General features: G+C 44.9%; 1 long non-coding RNA gene across 23 annotated transcripts; it reads left to right on the top strand.

Moving 5' to 3' along the window:
- The first annotated feature begins 8,991 nt into the window (after positions 1-8,991).
- LOC123103639 (uncharacterized) lies at positions 8,992-15,632 on the top strand. 23 transcript variants are annotated; one of them, XR_006449904.1, is made up of 14 exons: positions 8,995-9,323; positions 9,394-9,602; positions 9,683-9,738; positions 9,846-9,911; positions 10,354-10,480; positions 10,632-10,973; positions 11,442-11,678; positions 12,080-12,160; positions 12,258-12,424; positions 12,507-12,664; positions 13,460-13,540; positions 13,616-13,780; positions 14,312-14,365; positions 14,446-15,632. It is a non-coding gene; the product is annotated as an uncharacterized lncRNA (long non-coding RNA). The 23 variants fall into 23 exon arrangements; XR_006449906.1 differs by having other exon boundaries at positions 14,360-15,632; XR_006449905.1 differs by lacking the exon at positions 14,312-14,365 and having other exon boundaries at positions 14,366-15,632.
- Positions 15,633-17,504: the final 1,872 nt, after the last annotated feature.

Consider the following 17,504-nt stretch of genomic DNA (forward strand, 5'->3'; position numbering starts at 1 on the left):
AGGGACCAATCGATGAAGATATCATCTTTCTTCAACACACACTACACAAGAATATCCCTTTGGAACGAACTAAGTCAGGCAAGCTTTTATCTTCCAACCCTCCAAGTTGTCGTTTAGCTTAACCAACTAGCTCAGGGATATCTAACACCGATTCTTGGAGAGAAGGTGGTTCACAAGAAACCAACTTGATCACGAGCTCAACATAGCGGTCAGGTGACAACCTGGTAATACTTCCGAGAAGACCTTCGGAAATCACGATCCACCGATATGTTACTAAGCTCGAGAACAATCTTGCTTTTCAGGGCAAGATGATATGATCAAATGAGCGAGGACTTGACAAAATCCTAACTCATCAATCAAAGAGTGCACCAGAAAATAAGGACTAGGTAGCATGATCAATCTTAGAATGGTGATTCAATAACCAACATACTAAGAATAAGATTATTGTCCATTAACTACCAAGCAATGGGGTTGCTAGGAGTATTGAGTTCACACATCATGATTCACTTGTCGGCACTCCGGCTGCAACAACACGGAACCGAGGAATGAAAAAGGATGGCGAGAAGTATCACTATGTCAAGAATTCACAAAAGGTGGTGCAATTCTCATGAAATTCCTGTCATAAAGAAGGTAATACTTCAGGGTAGAGCAGACCAGAAGCTGGATTGTAACTTGATCTGCGGAACACAACTACTTTGACCCAATCCTAGATATGGATGAGGTACTGGAGTTTGTTTCTCCAAGTCATTCAGGACAGAATGGCTTGACGTACCACAAGGGTAATAGGCATCGATAAACGAATGCATGCATACCCTTGGTATCAATTGATAGACGAGGGTCAGAATGCAACTAAAGAGAGCAACTCAAAGGAACATGCGATTTTCTGAGTTGTGGATGCATGGTTTAGCATGTCGAACGAATTCCACATATTTCTTCCGGATAACCCATGCAGAAAGGTAGAACTGGCAGAGTCACAATGTAGAATCGAGAACCCATCGAGAGCACTCTGATTGTGATCTTTCGATCAGCGAGGAACATCTGCCATAAGCGGTTCATAGTATTTGGAAGAAAGGAATACCACGAACATCGAGGACTAATGCAAAGGTTACTAATAACCTAAAGGAACGAGCAAAACTATCAACATGAAGCAAGTAGGGTGAATCTCGGGTTCAAAACCCAGGGATAGAATACCTACTACTAAATGGCATCACGGGATGCTTTCGATAATGACGGCCAGAGTCATCACACTGGAACATAAATCATGGCTAGACTACTAGATGATCCCCTGAGACACCTAGGGTCATAATAGTAACTCCAACATAATGTCAAGGCAATAGAATACCTCAACTCAACAATTAGTGTGATTGAGCTGGCATAAAGGAACATCGAAACCAGAGGGAAAGGATTTTGCAAATGCATCAGACTATTTAGAAACCTGGAATGACTCGGACAGCATGACGGCTGTAAATGCTCAGAAAAGATTTGAGACATTCACAAAAATGGTGGCATAACCACTCAGAAGCACAATATCAAGGTTTCGAGATCAACAATTAACATACAGAAGTAGTAAGAACTGAACTGAGACTTAAATCCAACAATCTATAAGTCTACGGATTAGTAACACGTGATCCTGATAGAAAGAAAAGATAGCCTAGTTCTTAATCCCCGCAGGAAAGATAAGATGACTCAGATCAGAAGGCATAAGGTATAAGGAGTAAAAAGAGCCTTACGTTCCATCCCACAATCAATTCCCTTATATAACTAAAGAATTTCTAGACTCAACTTCGACCAGTTTGGCTTGGTAATCCTACAGGCAGTCAAGCTCTGATACCAACGCTGTCAGGACCCCGACTCAATGCCACATAGATCTAGCATGTAACACTTCATATCACTTTGCGGCCTCACGCACGGTATTCCCACGGGTGTCGCCTTACCTTTACCCGGGACCGTTTGCGCCTTTTGGCACACGTATATGACAGTGTCGCTAGCATCCATATGATAAGGAGCCCGGGCTGACATGGCTAGTCGTAAACCCAAAGTGGCACAGACTTACAGGGACAGGCATCCATGACCCAGCATCGAACGTGTCGGTCATCAGCGAGTGAATCCAGGCTGTAGCACTGGGCTAGCAGGACTCCGGTGAACCGGGCTGTAGCGGGCTAACAGGACTCCGGTATTCATCGCGTGACATTTCCCCGAAGGGACAGACACAGGAACGAAGAAGGACACATGCCGGCCAGCCTAAGTGTTCCGGAGCAGTAGCAAGCTACCATGGCTCAGTGGAAACACTAGGAGACATTTCCCGGTAAGAGAGGCTACTAAAGATAAACAACTAGATGGTCAGATCCCACACATACCAAGCATTTCAATAACATACACACAATATGCTCGATATGTGCAATACAACATGGCATCACAAAATGACTCTACGACTCAAGTAGTTTATTCAATAGGCTCCGAGGAGCGAGACATTACAAACATGGGTCTCATGACCCAACAATCAGAGCATACAAGTCAAAGCACAAGCGGAAGCTATCATGTCTGAGTACAGACATCTATAAATGAAAAGGCTGAGAAGCCTGACTATCTATCAGATCCTGCCGAGGGCACAAGATCGTAGCTGAGGTATCAAGCTAAACGTCGAAGTCCAAGCGGAACTACAAGTGAGACTGAAGTCTCTCTGCAAAAACATAAATAGGCAAACGTGAGTACAAATGTACCCAGCAAGACTTACATCAGATCTATCTACATATGCATCATTATCAACAAAGGGGATGGTGGGGTTTGACTGCAGCAAGCCAGCTTTGACTCGGTGGCTATCCTAAACTACGACTGCAAGCGACTCTTTTGAGGTGGCGCACACGAGTCCACATATTCACCATATCAATACACCACTATGGATCCGCTCCCGTCTCCCTACGAGAACGCCATCCATAGCACTCACGCTTATCTTGCGTATTTTAGAGTATCCACTTTCACTTGTCTATGAACTGATATAAGCAACCCAGAAGTCCTTTTCCGCGGACACGGCTATTCGAATAGATGATGTTAACCCTGCAGGGGTGTACTTCTTCACACACGCTCTCACCACTTACCGCCGTTTACACGACATGTACTCGGCAACCTTCAAGCGGAAGCCCAACGTGGGTGTCGGCCACGGCCTGCCTAAACACTCAAGTCTCTAGTCCAGGTTTATCGCCTATTCGGGTTCCATCCATGAGGAGATCCGGCCGGAGTTTCGCTCACAGCCCCAAACGATGTGAACAGGGTTCCGTGACACCAAACGGGCGCCCGGTTTACCCGGCCACGTGCCTACCGCATCACAGCCCACCCCTACGGTCAGCGCTGCGCACGGCCTCCAGCATACTACAAACACCAGAAACTATTTGCAACTCCTGGACAGAGGACAAGGGTGATCAAGAAGCCGAGAGGGTCCATTGGTTTCGGGCCCAATGCGTGGTAGTAGCTGAATCATGGATCACAAACACAGAACTCAGTTCCTGAGGACGGCTGCAATGAGACAACCCACCATGTACTCCTACATGGCCTCTCACCGCTACCTTTACCAAATCGTGTTCACACACTTAGCTCACACACAGTAGGACATGTTCACACGCCTCTGATTCATCCCCGATGAATCAGACCTGACTCAACTCTAAGCAGTAGCAGGCATGACAACAAGCATGAATGAGTAGGCACAACAGGGCTCAAACAACTCCTACTCATGCTAGTGGGTTTCATCTATTTACTGTGGCAATGACAGGTCATGCAAAGGATAAAGGGGTTCAGCTACCGCAGCAAGTAACAGATGAATCGATGTTGTCCTAATGCAGTAAAAGAGAGCAGGAGCGAGAGAGTGGGATTTTATCGGAATGAACAAGGGGGTTTTGCTTGCCTGGCACTTCTGAAGATAACATTGAGTCTTCATCAGTGTCAACGATCACATCATCGGTATCACGTCTATCGAGAGGGGACAAATACCGGCAATTACAGAAAAACACGATCAATGCAATGCACAATATGATGCATGCTATGACATGGCAATATGAATGTGTTTTGGGCTAATGCACCTAAAACCAGATTAAATGAAGTTGGTTTGAATCCAAGATTCAAATTCAAACTCCATATGTGGATATTTAAATGCCATTAGTATGATTTGTGCTAAACAGCATCTATAAGTTGTTCTAACATGCATGAAAATGGTACAGATGGATTCCTTGAATTTTTCTGATAATTTTTCATATATAAATTATTTAATTTGGAGTTACGGTTGAATTTCTATGAATTTTAGAAGTTTATACAAATTTCTGGAATTTCCTGAATATTTTCAAATCCAGAAAATACTTATTGCGTCAGCCTGATGTCATGATGACATCAGCAGGTCAACGTGGCACAGTCTGGTCAACCCCTGACCGGTGGGTCCCGAGTGTCAGCGTCTAACTAAACTAACCTAGCTTAGTTAAACTAACCTAACCTAATTAGCCGGGCGGGGCCCGCAGGTCAGTGAGAGAGAGGGGGTCAAACCCGGGTCAAACTCACCGGAGTTGACCCGAGGCTCGTCGCCGGCGAGGCCAGGGACGGCGGAGAGCGTCGGGATTCGCCCTCCGATGACCAAAAGAGCGGCGGAGGGGCTCTACGGGATGCCCAGACCCGCGCGCATCTAACAGGGCCAACGGAAGAAGCTAGGGTGGCCGGAGGCGACGGCAATCATGACGACGGCGGCGGCCGGAGTTCGGGTGGTGGCGGGTTTGGCGCTACGAGCGGTGGTTTGGCGCGCTGAGGGCACTGGGGAGAAGCTCTTGCTCCTACGCATCCAAAGGAACGGACGGGAGGCCGCGAGGTGGCCGGAGTTGAGCACGGCGTCGACCTCGGCGGCGGCCGGAGCTCGGGCGAGCTCGGGGTCGGGGTTAGGGAGCACGGCAGGAGGAGCTGGGGCGTGCTACGGACTCCTGAGATCGCGGTGAGCACGTCAGTGGGCTCGGATACGAGCTGGGGTGGCTGTGGCCACGGCCACGCCATGGCCGGCGGCGAGAAACTCTCGGCCGCGGTGGAGGAAGAGGCTAGGGGATGAGTGCGAGCTTGAGGGAAGGGGGAAGAGGAAGAGAGGCTCACAGGGGTTGCATCGGTGGCCTCGGGGAGCTCGGGGAGGCGTCGGAGGCGGCGAATCGACAGCGGTGAGCTTCGGTGGCCGGCGACGGAACGGCGATGGTGGCGGCGTTGCAGGGCTTCCGGAGGGCCGTGGGTCGGTGGGGAGGAAGGAGGGGGTCGAGGCGGAGCCTCTGGGCTAGTCGGGGGAGCGAGGGAAGGGCGGTGGCTGTGGTTACGGCGAGCGGCGGCGACGGGCTCCGCTCGGTGAGGAGAACAGAGGAGGGGGGGAGAGTGTTCCGGGGAGAGGATGAGGACGCGGGAGAGAGGGAGAAGGGAGAGGGGGTGCGTGGCATCCGTAGCGGCGTCGGAGTGGCAGCAGGCAGGCAGGAGGTGGCGTTGCGCGTGCGTGCGCGCCGCGGGCACACGCCCCTGTCCTACTGTCCCGAGGAGGAAGACGACAGGGAGGGCGCTGGTGGGCTGGGCCGGTGCAGCTGGGCCGGCTACAGGTAAGTGGCCCAGGTGCGGGTCTTTCTCTCTCTCTCTTTCTAATTATCTCAGTTTTCTATTATTCTGTAAATTTAGGGCTTTATTAAAAATACTCAGACACTTTCAAAAATCATGAAACTAATCATGGCTACTGTTTAGAATATATCCAACAGTAAACATTTTAGTTTATGATTATTTGAGCATTTGAAATATTTAATAGCATTTAAATGCCCAAATGAAAATACTATATGATTTAATTCAGTGACCAAATATGTCCTGCAAAAATATAAACCATTTTTGGTAGATGCTTCCACCTCAAACCAGAAATGTTGAACATTTTTAGAGGACATTTTGAGTTCAATGAAAAAGGTTTTATTTTGACCCTAGTTGAATTCATTTGGTGCTAGGGCTTAGTCAATCCCCATCTCAGGTTTAAATGAAATTTAAACATGATGTAACACTCTAATGCATGCACTAGGCATTGTCAGAACTAGGGATGTGACAATCATATTATCTCTCTTCTTCGCCACGAATTTTCTATGACAGATTTAGGTCTTCTTCACCACTTGTTAGGTATTGCTGTCATCCGTGACTCCTCTACTCTTTTCTTGTTTCAACGGTAGTACACTCTGAATCTTCTTTCTCGTGCTGGTATGCTTGATTGTCAAACTTCTCGTACCCCTGTTGATACAGGTTCCAAACTCTCTGCCGACGGTGATCCTTTCTCTGATCCTTCTCTTTATCGTAGTCTTACCGGTGCACTTCAGTATCTCACTCTTACTCGTCCTGAAATTTCTTTTGTTGTTCAACAAGCTTGTTTATACATGCATGATCCTCGTATTCCACACTACAATCATGTCAAACGTATTCTTCAATATCTCAAAGGCACACTAGACTTAGGTCTTCATATCAACAAATCCTCTCCCATCTCCTTGACAGCTTACTCTGATGCAGACTGGGCTGGTTGTCCAGATACTCATAGGTTCACATCTGGATCTTGGTCTTCAAAAAGGCAGGTTACGGTCTTCCGCTCGTCTGCTGAAGCTGAGTACCGCGTTGTGGCTCATGCGGTTGCTGATACGGTTTGGTTGCGCCAGTTGCAGTCAAAGCTACACCGTCCTATTGAGTAAGCTATCATTGTTTACTGTGATAATATTTCAGCTATCTACATGTCAAGGAATCCGGTTTAACACCGTCGCACCAAGCATATTGAGATCGGCATCCATTTTGCTCGAGAGAAGGTGGCTCTCGGTCAAGTTTGCATTCTCCACGTGCCTACTTCTACTCAGTTCGCTGATATCTTTACTAAAGGCCTGGCGACTGTCGGAATAAACCCAACGTCCTGTCTGTGTCCGTGTCCGTGTCTGCTACGTATACATGTGTGTATTGTTTCCGTGTAGAATTGATGTTGGACATTGAATAGGATTAGTACTAGTATAGAGCTAGCTATGATTAGTATATATACAAGTACCTACCCCTTGTAATCCTTGTACCGTGGAATCAATAGAAAAGATAACAGGCTCGACACGAGCCTGTGTCTATCAATCCGGCGATTTGTGTGTACGTGTGATTCCGGCCGATCGATCGGATCCTTGGTTGTTGTATACTCCCTCCGTCCAGAAATACTTGTTATCAAGATGAATAAAAGGGGATGTATTTAGATGTATTTTAGTTCTAGATACATCTCTTTTTATCCATTTTCATGACAAGTATTTTCGGACGGAGGGAGTACGAGCGTGTACAACAAATCGGAAGCTAGCTCTACGGTGCGTTGCATCTCGGCATAAAGGAACTTCGTCGAGTTTGGTAGCCAGCGTTGGTTGTTTCATCGTCGTTCATCGTCGTTCGTCGCCGTCGCCGGAAAGTACTCGGCGTCGGGTCTGGGCCAACAATTGGTATCTAGAGCAAGGTTGATCTTCTAGTATCGGAGAATCATGGCAGGCGACGAGAAGACCAAGCAGCTGGCGGAGTACTCCGGTGCGGCTAAAGTAATTGCTGCTCCGGTGAGTTCATCGTATCCACGGTTTGATTGCGAGAACTTCAGGGTCTGGAAGGCCCTCATGGAGTGTTGTCTCCGCGTCAACGAGCTATGGGACGCGGTGGATCCCGAAGCCGACGCGTTCAAAAAGGAGGGAGCCGAGCACCGAAAGGATTGGCAGGCGGCGTCAGCAATTTATTCGGTGATGCCGATGGATGTCCTCCAGCACCTGATTGCCAAAGCAACAACGAAGGAGGTGTGGGATACGCTGAAACTCTTGTTCGAGGGACACACCCGCGTCAAGCAAGCCAATCTTCAAACTCTTCTAAGGAACTACGAGACTTTGGTCATGGGCGACAATGAGTCCGTGGATGCGTTCGCTTCACGGGTAGCTACTCTCATCAATCGGATTCAGCTCTTGGAGAAAACCTTACGGAGACCTCGGTTGTCCGACGGTTCTTGCGCGGCCCCTCCCCGGTACCTGCAAATTGTCACAGCGATCGAGCAGTGCGTCGATCTCGCGACTCTCTCCATCGACGATCTTGTCGGACGGTACAAGGCTCATGATGAGCGGATGCGGTACAGTCTTGGGGACGGGAGGAACGACGAGGTTGTGATGCTCACAAAGGCGCAGTGGATCGCCCTTGAAAAGCCAGGCAGGTCCAAGAGCAACAACAAGAAGAAGGGAAAGCATCGTTTGACGAGAAAGAACTTCGCTGACTCGGACGACGACTCAGATAATGAGGCTGCACCACCACCGAGGAGAAAGTTTGACATCAGGAAAGTGAGGTGTTATAACTGTGGCCTCCTCGGTTACTTCAAGGCTGACTGCGAGGAAGCACCAAAGCAGAAGGCACTCATTTCCCGGCAAGGAGATGATGGTGACATGATGTTGATGTGTAAACTGGTGAACGAGGAGGATCCAGACTCTCAAGCGTTTACTAAAGAAATTGTCGAGCTTGCGGAAGAAAAAGTTTGCCATCATGATCGTGGTTCGGAAACCTGTGTCGAAGCTACAGATGCGGGGAATGATTCTGACACTTATGTCAGTGCTATGGACGTAAGTGCCAACTTTGCTGGAGCGGATGCGACGATAGCTGCGTGTGTGCGGCCATGGAGAAGCAGTCTTTGTGTGGCGCCTCCGAGAAAGGCCAGTTGTGGTCGAAAGAGTAGTTCAGGAATCTAACATATAAAGGCTCCTACACTACCCGCCATTCTAGCGCCCCCGCGTGCGCGATGCTCGTTCGGCCGCTGGATTCCTTCCCTGTAGCTCCCTTTTGGCTGCTGGTGTGTGGTGGGCCGTCGGTTTTTTTTTCACGTCCATGGTTGTTTGAAGAGCGAATGACAAGTGGCGCTCGTTATGTGTGGGTCAAAAGAATGACGTGCCTTTCCTTCAATTCTGCGTAACAAAAGCAAGAAACCCTAGACGGACGAGGGGTAAAAGGAAAAAGTAAAGCAGCCGCCTTATCTCCTCGCTCGCTCCCTCCTCTCTCCCACGCCGCCCCGTCCCTCTCCCTGCTCGTCCCCTCATCTCCTCTTTCCTCGATGCCGGATCCCCTGCTTGCCTCTCCGACCTAGGCCAGAGCCTCGCCGGCAGCTCCCCCAAGTCGGCGCCCTCTAGCTGCTGGTGTGGAGCCGAGCTTCTCTGACGGCGACGGCGACGGCGACAAGCTTGTCCAGGTCGTCATGGCCGGCGACGACGAACGGGAGGGCGGAGGTGTTTCCATGGCCACCTTTGCCGAGAGCTCGCACATCTTCAACCCTCAGCCATGTATGTGCCTTCTTCTTTGCATTTCCTTGTTCTAATTCTTGGCAGTAATCCTAATTGATTTGATGTTTAGGTTAGTTTTGGGGTGGCTATTTTTTGGATCCGCTGCTGCCGTGCGCCGTGCGTCTGGATCAGGCGCAGGTCGCCGCCATAGGAGAGCAGGGTGGCGTGGTCTTTGTGGTGGGCATGGAGCAAGGGAGGATGAGGCGCTGGTATGAGGAAAGGAGCAGGAAGGTCGGAGTTCCAGGCGGTGCTGGCCGTCGTCACATGTCCCCAGTCTAGGTTGTCCATCTGCGTCCGAGTCATCTTCCTCCCCAGTTTTTACTTCTTGATTTATTGTTTTTTTGAACATATGTGTGCAGATCTAAGAAAAAAGAGAAGGGGATGAATCTGGAGGAAGAGCTTGGTGAAGAACAAGGTGATCTCTCTCTCTCTCCATCTCTTTGAATTTAAGTCCACTTTCATCTTTTTCATTGCTTCTATTTCTCGTGGGATATTCAGGAGTTGAGAACACATATTTTGTAGGTGTTCGTAATGGCAACGGTGGTAATCAACGATGAGAAAAAAGGACCGAGATTGTATTTGTACTAGGTATGTTCCTCATCTCTCTCAGTCCTTGTTCCAATCCCCACCTTGATGTAACTGTTTCTTCACAACTATTGGATGTGTCTTAGGAGATGAATGCCATGGATTGTTTAGATTCTTGTTGAGCTAACCACTACTTAAACTATTTGTCCCCTTGTTAAAGCTAATCATAGTAATAGTTGGTGATCGTCTGGCTGCTGTGTATAGTGGCAACCAAATTCATGATGATGAACTGAATCAAACCCGTAGTAAAGTTAGTGTTAAATCACACATGTGTATAGTCAAGTTCAGTACACTCAAGCAGTTTTGTCAGATTGTAGATTCAGTATGACAAGAAAATTACTTGAAAGAAATGGGTACAGCCACTGTGATAAATATCAGTAGTATGCATTGTATATGTATGCTCAGTCATGTTCAACTCTGAGTATTTTTCCCCTATGTGTTACAGCAGGTGATGCCTTAATTTAGTTCATGGCATTATGGCGGGACGCATGTGGTAAATGGTTACAATGGTGGCTCATGGAGTTAAAATTTTGTGTTCTGTACAGATTTGAGATGATAGAAATTCAAAATAGGTAACCAATAAGCCATGTTTTTGTTTGGTGTTGCAGTTGTCATGTGTCACAAGTTATATATGTGTGTTCATAATTATAACTGCACTTTGTCTCTCTCTTTGCAAGTGTGATATATGCATGTTCATAATTATATTTTAGTCCTAATTTTCAGATCATGACCACAGCTTGCGGAGTTTCAAAATCTAATATCTCTAATTTCCGCATCAAGCTAAGTGGTCCCGTTGTTTAGCATGTAGGCACTTTCTATTTGTTGCTTCAATGTAATGTTTAAGGTTGTTGCTTTAACAATGTTTGATCTAGATTATCAGTAAAACACACTCACAATTAGGTGTTCTTCCTTGGTTAGCTGCTTGCATTTCTTATGTTTGATTGGTTCAAGCCAGTATGACTCTTTTTCTTTGCCTTTCACAGGGGTCCTTTGCTACTGTTGGTTGTGTCCTTGCTTCTTGGAGAGGAGGGAGGGCAAATGACTTTGATGCCAGAAATAGGGGAGGTAATGAAAATACTATGCTCTATTATGCTACAGCTGCTTAGCCATTGGATCTGGTCTCCTTGAGCAAATGTTTATTCGTTTACTCATTTATGCTCTTCTTGGTGTATGTGAAGTGATACAATTGTATTCCATTGGTTTCAACTTACTTTTCCTGAACTAATTCTGTAATGAGTACACATTGGCCTCTCCAGAGGCCCTTCATAATCATATTCAAGTTATACCACTGGATAAATACTGATAAGATAACCTGATCCTAATGAGTTGGCTACAAATTCTAAATATTATTAGTTTGAGATAGAACCTAAGCAACAAAAATTGTTTGCTTTGGCTGAAGATATACGGTTTTCTTTCTCAAAGGGTATGCATGAGAGTTTGATAAGATTTGATTGCTTAGGTTTTGTTTCAATCCCATTCACTGGTCTGATGTTGTTTTTAGGATTTTGATAGTACCGAATTTCCTTTCTTTAGGAACATAAGGTCAAGTATCCATGTTGTTTGGTACCTTATAGAAGATGCATTACGCAATGGTCTCGGCAACTGCAGCGAGATTTCACAGTCACGATTTTTCCATATTGGTATGGATTCTAAAACCTTATAGGAAAATGCCATCTTTCACAAAATGAAACTATGCCTACAGAGCTGCTGAGGGATGCCCTGTAGTGGACTGGCTGAGACTGTCGAGCATCAGGTTGCAAATCTCCAGAGGTATTATATCCCTTCTTTCACTCTTGCGATCTATGTGTGACTGTATCTGCAAGCTTAGATTCAATGATTGGTTGTTGTCGCATTTGCATGGTGTCCGTCTGATTCAGAGGTTGCGATATAGTTTGTCAACCAATGGGATGGTATAGACTTGACCTTCTCGTTATGGTGTTCATTTCCATGTGCAGAAATAGATTGAATCATGCTTTGTTATAGATTCCGTAGGTCTGGTCTGTACCAAGAAATACCTGCAAATTTTAATGTTGCTATGTGCATATAAGCTTCAGTCATTTGCTGGGACATTTATTTTTTGGGACATTTATTTCGATGCTTCCTATACTACACTCTTGATTCTTTCTGTTCATGTCCTCGATATTTTATTCCCTATTGTTTCTTTCCGACAGGTACAAGGGGCTCATTGGTAGCCTGGCCTGCTTTTGGTATATCAATGAGGACATCCCTGACGTAAATTCGTTTCGTGACAGGTAATTCCACACATCACTATTTAGTGTGCCTGCTACTGTTTGCTTGGCTTGTTAATCGTCTTCATGCCTTCTGCGAAAATATTTCTTACTTTTGTAGTGGGTGATTGAGAAAGGAGCCCAAGCAGAAGGCAGAACACAGATGGAGCAGTTGACTTGTTCTTGTTCATTTCCCTTTCCGCAACGAATAGAATCCAATTAATTAATTTGGGTGTATGCTGATTGAGATAGTTAATCAATTGGGTATGTAGACCATGGTGTTGGTAGGTAAGTCTAAACTCCTCTGCATTTGCCTTTTTTCTACCTGATGAATATTCAGACTACTGATGTTGCATACGGAGGCTTACAGCATGGGGTGGCCACATCCAGCGAGGGTGGCGTTCTGTGGATTTGGCGCCCCCCATCCCAGCAGCACGTGGGAGCCGGTGTCTTCGGGAAGAGCTGGGTCTCCTTGCCGGCGACCTCACCATCTTGCCAGCGACTTCACCTTCACCAGCCCATCTACAGGTATGGTAGCTCCTCCACCCCCTCTCTTCTTTGATAGTGATTACTTTGTTGTTGTTGCAGAAATAACCAAAACATGTTTGAGATTTCAATAAAAAGGATTTTATTTTACTGGCCAGTTCTAGAGAGAGAGAGAGAGAGAGAGAGAGAGAGATGTATGAGAAACCAAGAAAAAGAGGAGGACATGTACATTTTTCTTGAGTCCTCACTGTAACTATTACATTTTCAGATATTTCATCCCTTTCCGTGTGTGCATAATTGACCAGCCAACATGGTGACCTATCCCCAACTGAATTAACTTTACCCTCATATCAAACAAAAATGACTTCAATTGCAACTGAACTTATTCATATAATTGTAATCACTAATTGTTAATTCTCATTAACCTCTAATTAAGTATTCAAAATATCACATTACCATTGATACCATGTTTTGTATTTTCTTCTTCTATTATGAACTGCACAAGGAACACTCCACAACTGAACTTACTTAAGCAGGCTCATAGATGATATCTTGTCTGCGCAGTGGATTACCTAGAATACTGGACTTTCCATCAGCTTATTCATGACTGCACTTACTTTTTGTCAGCCTATGTGCTCAAAATAATGAGAGGATGAATGGTTTAGTTGGACACTGACCTGCTTCTTCCTGGTGATATCCATTGTAATTTTTGTTGGCGATATAATGTGCTTGACAAGCTGCCGAGATAATTCATATGCCTCTCAGTCATGTTTCTTATATTTTGTATACTTTCATTTACTAACTCAATCTAACTCACACAGTATAACTTTATTGTAGTTGCTTGAGCTGAAGCATTGAGATGGTGAAACATTAACTATTGCTGATTCTAAACTTGGAAATGCTATAAAAGAGAAGTTGGTCAGTTAGGTTCCTTAGTTGCGCTGTTCCTGTAGAATTACCAGTTCCGCTTACAGGTTTTATGTGCTTTTGCAGAAAATTGGCTGCGTTCACAATAGTGATGTGATGGAGCTAATGAGAGGGCTCATAAATCAGCTTAGTGAGCTTATATCTTGGTTGGGCACACAGGACCTTGGTCCGAGGAGCTTGGGACTTTCCCACAACTTGTCTAGATACAAGCTGAAATTCAGTCCTAAAAAGGTGAGTCAATACTGTGATTAGTTCACTTGGCTGAACCATGTTAGTACAGAGCTAAATATCCATAGAAAACATGCAAAGTTTCTGATAGATCTTATTCAGATGTTGTAAACGACGTCAACTAGATGCTTTTTGTCGATATTGCATTATTACCAAATAAAACAAATAAAATAATGTGGCTTTGTGGTTTGAGACTGATACTGATACTTCATATTAGTTGCTAAAAATATGTGCTTCAGTATTTGACTACTTGTGCGAGGGTGCACATGTAAGCCGTGATGGGTTTCTAGAGTAGGTTATGTCTCCATTATGAAATTTTCCATACCATGCAATAACCTGCTAAAAATGGATATTCTCAAATAGTACTAAGAAAATAGTATTGTTTCTATTTATTTTAATATGAGCGCCTCTATTTAGAGGATTCTATGTCTAATTATTCAAAGTTCTAATATATGAAGATATATGCTCATCTTTATTTTGTTTGATGCATTTCTCATTGAGAAACTGGAATATGAAACTATTATTATCTATCAGGTGAGGAATTCATGGGCTTGTAACATGGAAAAATAATTGTAAGTGTAGTTTCAGGTAAGAACATGCCGAATATAACAGCCGAAGAAGGAAGGGACATGAGGCTGTAATGTCTTTTTTATTCCCATTCCTTTCAGGAAGTCACAGCTAGGAGTGGTGGGTGGACATATAACTGTCTGTTAGCCCTTTTATGTGTTTCTGAATGAAGTGGGAACTAATGCTAGATTCTTTTCCTGATACATAATTGATATGTACACTTACCACACTATCGTGATCACAAATGTTTACAACTGTCTGAATCGTGTGATTGCAAAGTAGAACCCACATGATTGATACTGATGATGTAATGTGTTATCTGCAGTATATCTCAATTTTGAATGTGACATGTACTGTATGTATATGCAAAAATTGAGCTTTTTGTCAACCTCTATGTTGCCTGAGTTTCCAACTTTTTTGCTTGCTCCGATCCTTCATTGTGCTTGTTAGCAATACTACACTTTGTTATTTTCACAAGGAGTGTAGTTCCATGAAACGTGAAATTTTATTATGTTAGGTGTACATTTTACCTATGGCACTAACCTCTTTTATTTGTCTATGTAATGACCATATGCATAAATAGTCGAAAATGGTGTTTGAATACTTCATTTTTAGTTGATTCTTACTATGCACCTGAATGGTTTCTAAAATTTGAAATTATTAAAGAAACACAATTTGTTTCAAAACACATTGGATTTGAATTTGGACCTTGCGCCACTTGGCTCTAGCTATGTTACATGAATAAGATAACAAAATATGCATGCTCAAGTATACATTTTCAAAGATCCTTCATTTTTCATCTTAAAGGGTTTGAAGTAGTACCCTAAGTGGTTGCTAAAACCTACTTCTACTAATGAAGTCAAATTATTTCAAAACACTTCGGGTTTGACATGGTCTTTGGGCTTGCTCAAACATGAAGTTATTGAAAAAATGAGATTTCCTTGATATATGGTTCTACAAGTGTGTCATATGGACCAATGAAAGCAAAGATATTCCGGAGATAATAACTATATGGGCTACTCCAAATGGTCTGAGAGTGGAACCAACACCTTTTATAGGCCTTCAAGTACCTGTGTGGAAGTCTACCATGCAAGCATTATCCGACGACTGGCACTCTGCTTTTTCGTACATATCCTCTGAAGACCATGATCAGACTAAGAAGATGCCTAAATATGCTGTGAGGCTGCCTATATATAAGTGTATTTCTGTAAATTGATATCAGTCATTCTACTATCTGTAAACCAATTTAAGTCATTCTACTATCTGCAATACAATCCCCATTACATTATCTTTTCATCTACATTTCTTACTTATTCTTCACTAACATTGCTTCTAATTGGCTTCTTGCGCCATTGGCGCAACCGGGTCATCTAGTTCTAAGAATAGGCAAAGAAGTGGTGCCAGAAGTCCACGACACAAGGCGTGATGATGTGGTCATGCTAGAAGCAGATGATGACATGGCGCCAGAACTCCACTACACAAGGCGGACCGACGTGGTTCTGCCAGAAGACCAAGACGCGCAGCGAGGTATGTCGCTCGGAGCAAACGACGGTGGCATATACACAATGCATTGTGGAATTTCTCCGCTCGATGGCTCAGCGAGCGCGTCCGGCAACCAAGTCGGCGCTGCATGCAGCAGGCCAGCAGCAACCGAAGGCAGCAGCTGCACGTACACCGCCGGCGTTGGCATGCACAATCCAGTGGACAAGCCGGATGGTGGTGGCCACTACAAGCTGTCTGCAACAGCTCCACCAACGAGCTCACTACCACATGGAGTGCTAGTAATGGATGGGCTACAATATGCGCAACGTCTAGTAAAAGGAGACGTGCCACAAGTTAGCTGCGGTCCATCTAGTGTTGCTGGCTTCACTAGCGGGCTAGAAAACGTATGCAAGTTTGATACCCAGTGTGCCCCTGGTGACCAGTACGGTTGTCCAGTAATCGGTGGAAGCAAATCAAGAGGTCTGGAAACGTCAGAAAAAGGAGATTTGGCAACTCCGGAAGATATGTTGTTGCCCCCGACATCAGTGGAGGAAAGGACACGTCCACCTACAACTGATCATCTACTGCCGGTGTTACACCCATATCCGGACACAACTCTTCAGATGCTTGGCCTGATAAGGGTGAAAAAGAATGGGCGACAGTGTCTAGCAAGCATCGAGGAACCGGCGAAATTCGAGAACGCAAATATGATGGAGTATTGGCGTCAGGCTATGAAAGAGGAGTTGAGGTTGATCCACGACAACAATGCATGGGAGCTTGTGAATCTTCCCAACAATGAAAAAGTCATGGGTCTCAAATGGGAATTTATGATCAAGAAAGATGTCGATGGGTTTGTGAAGCACAAAGCGAGTCTAGTAGCCAAAGAGTACGTGCAAGAGGAAGGTGTGGACTTCGAAGAATTGTTCGTTCCCATTGCAAAGATGGAGTCGGTAAGATTACTCATCGCTCCCGCGGCTCAAGAATCATGGAAGGTACATCACATGAATGTAAACTCCGCATTTTTGAATGGCGAGTTAGAAGGAGACGTTTATGCGAACCAACCACCGGGATTCATCAAAGAGCACTAGTAGAAAAATGACCATTTGTCCCGGTTCTAGAGGGCCTTTAGTCTAAAGCCTCCCTCTTTAGTCCCGGTTCTTACACGAACCGGAACTAAAGGGCGTCCATGTGGCCGCTGTCTGGAGCTACACCTTTAGTCCCGGTTGGTAACACCAACCGGGACTAAAGATATTTTTACGATTTTTTTAATTTTTTAAGCTTTTGTTCAATTTTCAATTTTCTGGATTATTTTTCAATTTAATCTCTAACCACACGTCATCACTGCTCAATTTAACCTCTAATTTCTAATCACTCCTCATCATTTCAAATCATCTAACTTCCCGGCCGGTCACCCATCCTCTCACTACTCCAGCCTGAGCATGCTTAACTTCCGGGTTCTATTCCCCCTCGTTTCCAAGTCTGCACTTGTTGTTTTCCTGACAATAGTAAGATGTCAATCCTATTAACTCTCAGGAGTTTAGCTTGAGCATGAAGTCACACGTTTCACTGTTTGAGTTTGAAACTATTATTCTAAAAAACAATAATTATTTAGTAACACTAATATTTCTTAAATAAGTAGTTTGACCACAATTTGACCAGATTTGACCAAAATTCAAGA

The sequence above is a fragment of the Triticum aestivum genome, chromosome 5A (genome assembly GCF_018294505.1).
Source record: "Triticum aestivum cultivar Chinese Spring chromosome 5A, IWGSC CS RefSeq v2.1, whole genome shotgun sequence".
Classification (NCBI taxonomy): Eukaryota; Viridiplantae; Streptophyta; class Magnoliopsida; order Poales; family Poaceae; genus Triticum; species Triticum aestivum.